The 5,207-nt window shown below is 32.0% G+C and overlaps 1 long non-coding RNA gene across 2 annotated transcripts; it reads left to right on the top strand.

The window, feature by feature from the left end:
* The first annotated feature begins 592 nt into the window (after positions 1–592).
* LOC128222685 (uncharacterized) lies at positions 593–4,535 on the top strand. Of its 2 annotated transcripts, none has more exons than XR_008259205.1 (5): positions 593–661; positions 1,755–1,831; positions 2,165–2,246; positions 3,120–3,250; positions 4,328–4,535. It is a non-coding gene; the product is annotated as an uncharacterized LOC128222685 (long non-coding RNA). The 2 variants fall into 2 exon arrangements; XR_008259204.1 differs by having other exon boundaries at positions 596–668.
* Positions 4,536–5,207: the final 672 nt, after the last annotated feature.

Raw genomic sequence — 5,207 nt, 5'->3', positions numbered from 1 at the left:
ATTCCAAGACGAAACATAAAAAAGTTGCCAAAATGTTCAATCTGTGAGAGTGCAGCTTTAAGAAAATGATGTTTTATGCATTTTTCTTCCAACTGTTAGTAGCACTTTTAGCCATAAAACAATTTTTTTAACGGAATATGTAAATCTGCTATCTGATCTTTTGTCAGCAGGCTTATATCACTTATTTGCATATATTTACACAGAAACTGGCTCATTCAAACTCCAAGATAAAAATAAAAAATAACAAAGTTGTCAAAATACATGTATATGTGAGAGTGCAGCTTTAATGAGTACTTCGCTATATCAATAAAATATACTCGTTAAATTGTCAATTGTTTACGTATCTACATAAATTCAATTACCTTTTGAACTAGAAAGTGTTATATTTTCAAAGAAAATAGCCATTTACCTCTGTTCAGTGTCGGTCAAATTCGATGTTTTGAATCACTCTAGCGCGTGCTAAATACTAAATGACGCAATGTTTTGGACTGGTCTTCATTTTCTTCGATACAGGCACAACCGAGCGTAAATATTAAGCGAGAAAGTCTAGTGGAACGATGCAGAGTTCATTGGGTTTGTTTACAAGCATCCGGTTAAGAAGACGACAAATAAGAATGGTATTAAGTTGGTAGAATGGAACTCCTTCCTGATTCCTGCACATGTAAGTTGTAAGTATTGACTATATCGGGATACCATACAGGACACTCAAGTGTTATTTTATATTTTCTTAGTTATCATGCAAATGAAAATAATCACTATCATTTAAAAGTTATTCAGGGATAGTTGCAAATGGTTTGTTTACATTAATTAGTTTTATGAATTTAATTGAATACACAAATTTTTATTAGAGCTTTGCACCAAATTAAATTCAGTTCATTTTACGGGAGTAACCCACACTAGCGGATCCAGAAAGGGGGTGGGATCCCCCCCCCCCCAAAAAAAAAAAATATTCTGTAAAGAATCTCAGGACAATTATTCAAAAAATCTTTTGATCTTTGATATCATAATGGTAAAAAAAATTACCAAAATGCAAAATGTCAAAAAAAAAATCAAGTCAGAGAATGGGTTGGAGCCGGTGTCGCCAAAATTGCAGTCCAGTGTTGTATCCACTGTACTATGAAGGCTTATCCTAAACAGTTGGAATATTTAATCTTTATACCTAACTTGTAATATATTGGCAAATTTTTTTTATTGTAAATTATGTGGTACTTCAGTTAGTAAGTTTTAATGCATTGTACACATAGATACCAAGTTTATGTCAGTTTTCGTCAATTTTCTTTTTTTCCGCTATTTCATTAAACAGATTACAGCCCTTTTTAAACAAGTCTTTGGGAGGAACTGTTGGGGATTGTTATTAAAGCTGCATTTTCACAGATTTACCATTCTGACAACTTTTTTTTTCATCATGGAATGAATCATGCAATGTTAGTGCATAAATTATGTCCGCGAACCATGATTTAAAACTGCTGAAAAAATATCAGATAGCTGTTTTTCATATGTACGTTCATAATTGTTGTTCTGTGACTTAAATTTGAACACTTTCAGAAAAATGAAATAATAAGCAGATTTCTCAATACATGACATCTGTTTTATTGTTAGCAATTAAAGGCATTGATTCTCTGAGATAATAATAATGTTAAAACAGTCAACCTGTGAAAGTGCAGCTTTAAGACTCATTTTTCCTAAGATCAGCCAAGTTAGTATTATAGCTAATTTAAGCTTAAAAGTTAAGGTGAATTTTATATTTATTTCAGACCAGATACTCTTGAGGGACCAATTTAAGGGCAAACAGACAAACGTTTTGATGCAAAGAAAGCATTGGATTTGAAAGGTAGATTTTTAACACATATTTACATGTACTCAATGTCATTTACTAGTATAACATAATGTATTCAAGTATAAGATATTTCAAGTATTTGGTCAGGTTGTTAGGTTTAATTGAAACTGTTAAGCAAATAAATGAAAGTCCATGCAATTTTGCATGCACATGTTTGTTGCATGCAGATTTTACTCAGATGGCATAGGGTACAGTTACTCTTGTAACTTGCTTAAAATAAATGCAAATAATTCTGCATGTGTCTGAAGTCATGTTTTATTTTTCTCTACAAATTGTTTTAAAAAATGCAATTGTTTGATTTCCTTTCTTATGTGTTATGCATTGCAGTTCCCATGGAGAAGAAAAATGGAGAGATTCTAAAAGTATGAAGATACTCCTGTGTATAATGAGGAAATCTTGTCAGTGAATGGTAAGTTCTCTTTGGATTAATTCTATGTATAACAATATAAATATGAGGTAAGCCAAGAAATGAGAATTAACATAATTATTCTGTTCAAACATACATTGACATATTAACCCTTTGCATGCTGGGTAAACTGTCGTCTGCTCAAAAATGTTGTCTGGTTTATTCTAAATTTCTTTCAATTTACTTAAAACTTTGGGGATATATTGACTGAGTGGCAAACAGCTTGGAACCTGACCAGGCGCCGAGTTACTCGGCGTCTGGTCTGGTTCCGAGCTGTTTGCAAAGCCTTTAAAATCGCCATCAGCAGCTTAAGGGTTAAATATAAAGACATATGTATGATTTGTCTCTGCTATTATACTCTATACCCTATGGTTAGGGTTCATTTGGACAAGTCTTCTTTTATCCATAATTCCAAATGCTTCTGAGATTTCTAACACATATTAAATATGTTGAGGAGAATTGCTATGCAAAAAACATTTTTGTTTATGGTATTTTAGAGTTATTGGTCTTTGATTATTTTTCTTTCACTTTTCTATGTTTTTGAGGTATTAACTTCAAACTTTTTTTTTTCTTCTCTTCATAACTTTTTTTCATTTTTTACTTTAATTTAACAAAACACTATTCTGTTTTTGGTATATTAAGGATTATTTTCTTATGTTTATTTTGTGCTTGGCAGTTTTAAAATTATTGCCTAATTGGTTACTGTATGCTTAAAAGCAAACATCACTCTCAGTGAAACCTCTTATTACAATAGGTGATAGCTGTAGTTTTTCATGGAAACAAGTGTTTGACAGTATGAGTCATTTTTTAGTAGCAATATATTATGTACATTTAAGGTATAAGTTCTCTTTTGCTAATTGTTCAGTTGTTTTTCAGTTGTTGCAATTGTGGACCAGGCCAGAGTTGTACTAAACCAACTAAGACACAATGAGATACAGGAATGACACAATGAGAAACAGGAAACAGGAAAGTGATGACTGATCGCCACCTGTTACAAATTCATCTAGGTACAGTTTTTATTCCAGATTTGATACAACTGTAAACTGTTTTATGCATGCTATGATTATGTTCATCATGTTTGTTTAAGACCGTGATGATGAGGACTAATCTATTGATTATCCCTTGCCAAAAGGCAAAGTGGATACAGTAATTGTGCACGTGTGTGTGCGTGTGCACGGAATGTAATCTTGAGCATAAATCCCCCAGGTATTAACTTCAAACTTCATATACAGATAGATCCCTATTGAGAAGAAGTGCAGTGTTAAGGGACCATAACTCTGTTTACAGTTCTTTTTGTAATAACCCTTTGTTATATTTCATACTGAGTTTTTGTCTGCAGCAGAACTTGAAAAGTCTTTGAGGTGTTGATCTCAAACTTCAAATATGTACAGATAGATCTCATTTAGCAAAAGTGCAGTGCACAGAAACCATAACTCAAGATTTTTTTGTAGTAGTTGCCCTTTGTTAGTTTTCAATGTTATCCTTTGTTGTAATGCACAGTTGTGATCATGCTCAAATATGCTCATTCACATTAAAATTAATTGTCCAGGTTCAAATCCTGTAATAGAAACAATTATTTTCTTTCTGTGTTTAGCAAAGTTTATATGAACTATCTATCAATGTAAAATAAACTAAGATTTGTGTGTTTTTATCATTTCTTATTTATTTGTATATTTTTTGTTACATATTTTTATGTGCATATATATAAAATCTATATCACAAAGAGTGTGGCTAATTTTTAATATTAAGATATAATATGTATAAGAACTATCATATTTCAAAATCAACCATAGAGCTTTTGCAAGATAGATAATAACTTAATGTATCTGATGAACAATAATGTGATTTTGGGATGCCAGCAATAACTTTTCAAGGTGAAAATATGTTCTTGTCATTGATTTTACATATAAGTAATCAGTATGCAAAGCCCTTTCAAATGATACTTATATGGGGTAACTATCAAATTTTAACATTGAAGCCAATGGCACAAATTAATGAAAAGCTCCTTAATAGTTCAATATTTGAAGCCAACAATGGAACTGTGTTTATGTACATGTATTGCTTAATGTTCCTTTTTCTTTCAGAAAACTCCCCACATCCAACAAGAGACAGTCTGACTTCAAAATCTTCATTGAAAGCAACTTAATGGACAAGACATCCGTCACATAAAGATTCACTAAAATTGGAATGATATACCAATTTTAACTTTTAACAGACAAATACATTATAGATTTGAAAATAGATTACCCTTAAATAAGTTGGATGATTAACATTTACCTCAACACAGTACAAAGTGCTCATGTTGAACTATTTTGATTGATCATAGTCTGTCCTTCATTTTTATTAACAGTTTCATACAGTGTTAACACTTTAGTATGGGGACTCATTTTAGCTCAACTTTTCGAAGAATATGGAGAGCTATACTACTCACCCAAGCGTCGGCGTCACCCCTTGGTTAAGGGTTTGCGTGCAAGCACACATAGGTAAATATCTCAGCAACTACTTGAGGTATTGCATTGAGACTTTATACAATGGTACTCAACCATCCAACCTACTTAATTAACCAAGTTTGATAACTACTTTGCATTTAATGCCAATAATAGGCCTTTAATATTTGACTTAGAAACTCTGGTTAAGGTTTTGCATGCAAGCACACATAGGTTAATATCTCAGCAACTACTTGAGGTATTGCATTGAGACTTGATACAATGGTACTCAACCATCCAACCTACTTATTTAAACAAGTAAGATAACTCTAGTTTGCATTTAATGTAAATAATAGGCCTTTATTATTTGACTTAGAAATTCTGGTTAAGGTTTTGCATGCAAGCACACATAGGTTAATATCTCAGCAACTGCTTGAGGTATTGCATTGAGACTTGATACAATGGTACTCAACCATCCAACCTACTTATTTAAACAAGTAAGATAACTCTAGTTTGCATTTAATGTAAATAATTGGCC

This window comes from Mya arenaria, chromosome 17, assembly GCF_026914265.1.
Source record: "Mya arenaria isolate MELC-2E11 chromosome 17, ASM2691426v1".
NCBI lineage: Eukaryota > Metazoa > Mollusca > Bivalvia > Myida > Myidae > Mya > Mya arenaria.
This window is presented reverse-complemented; position numbering and strand designations above follow the sequence as displayed.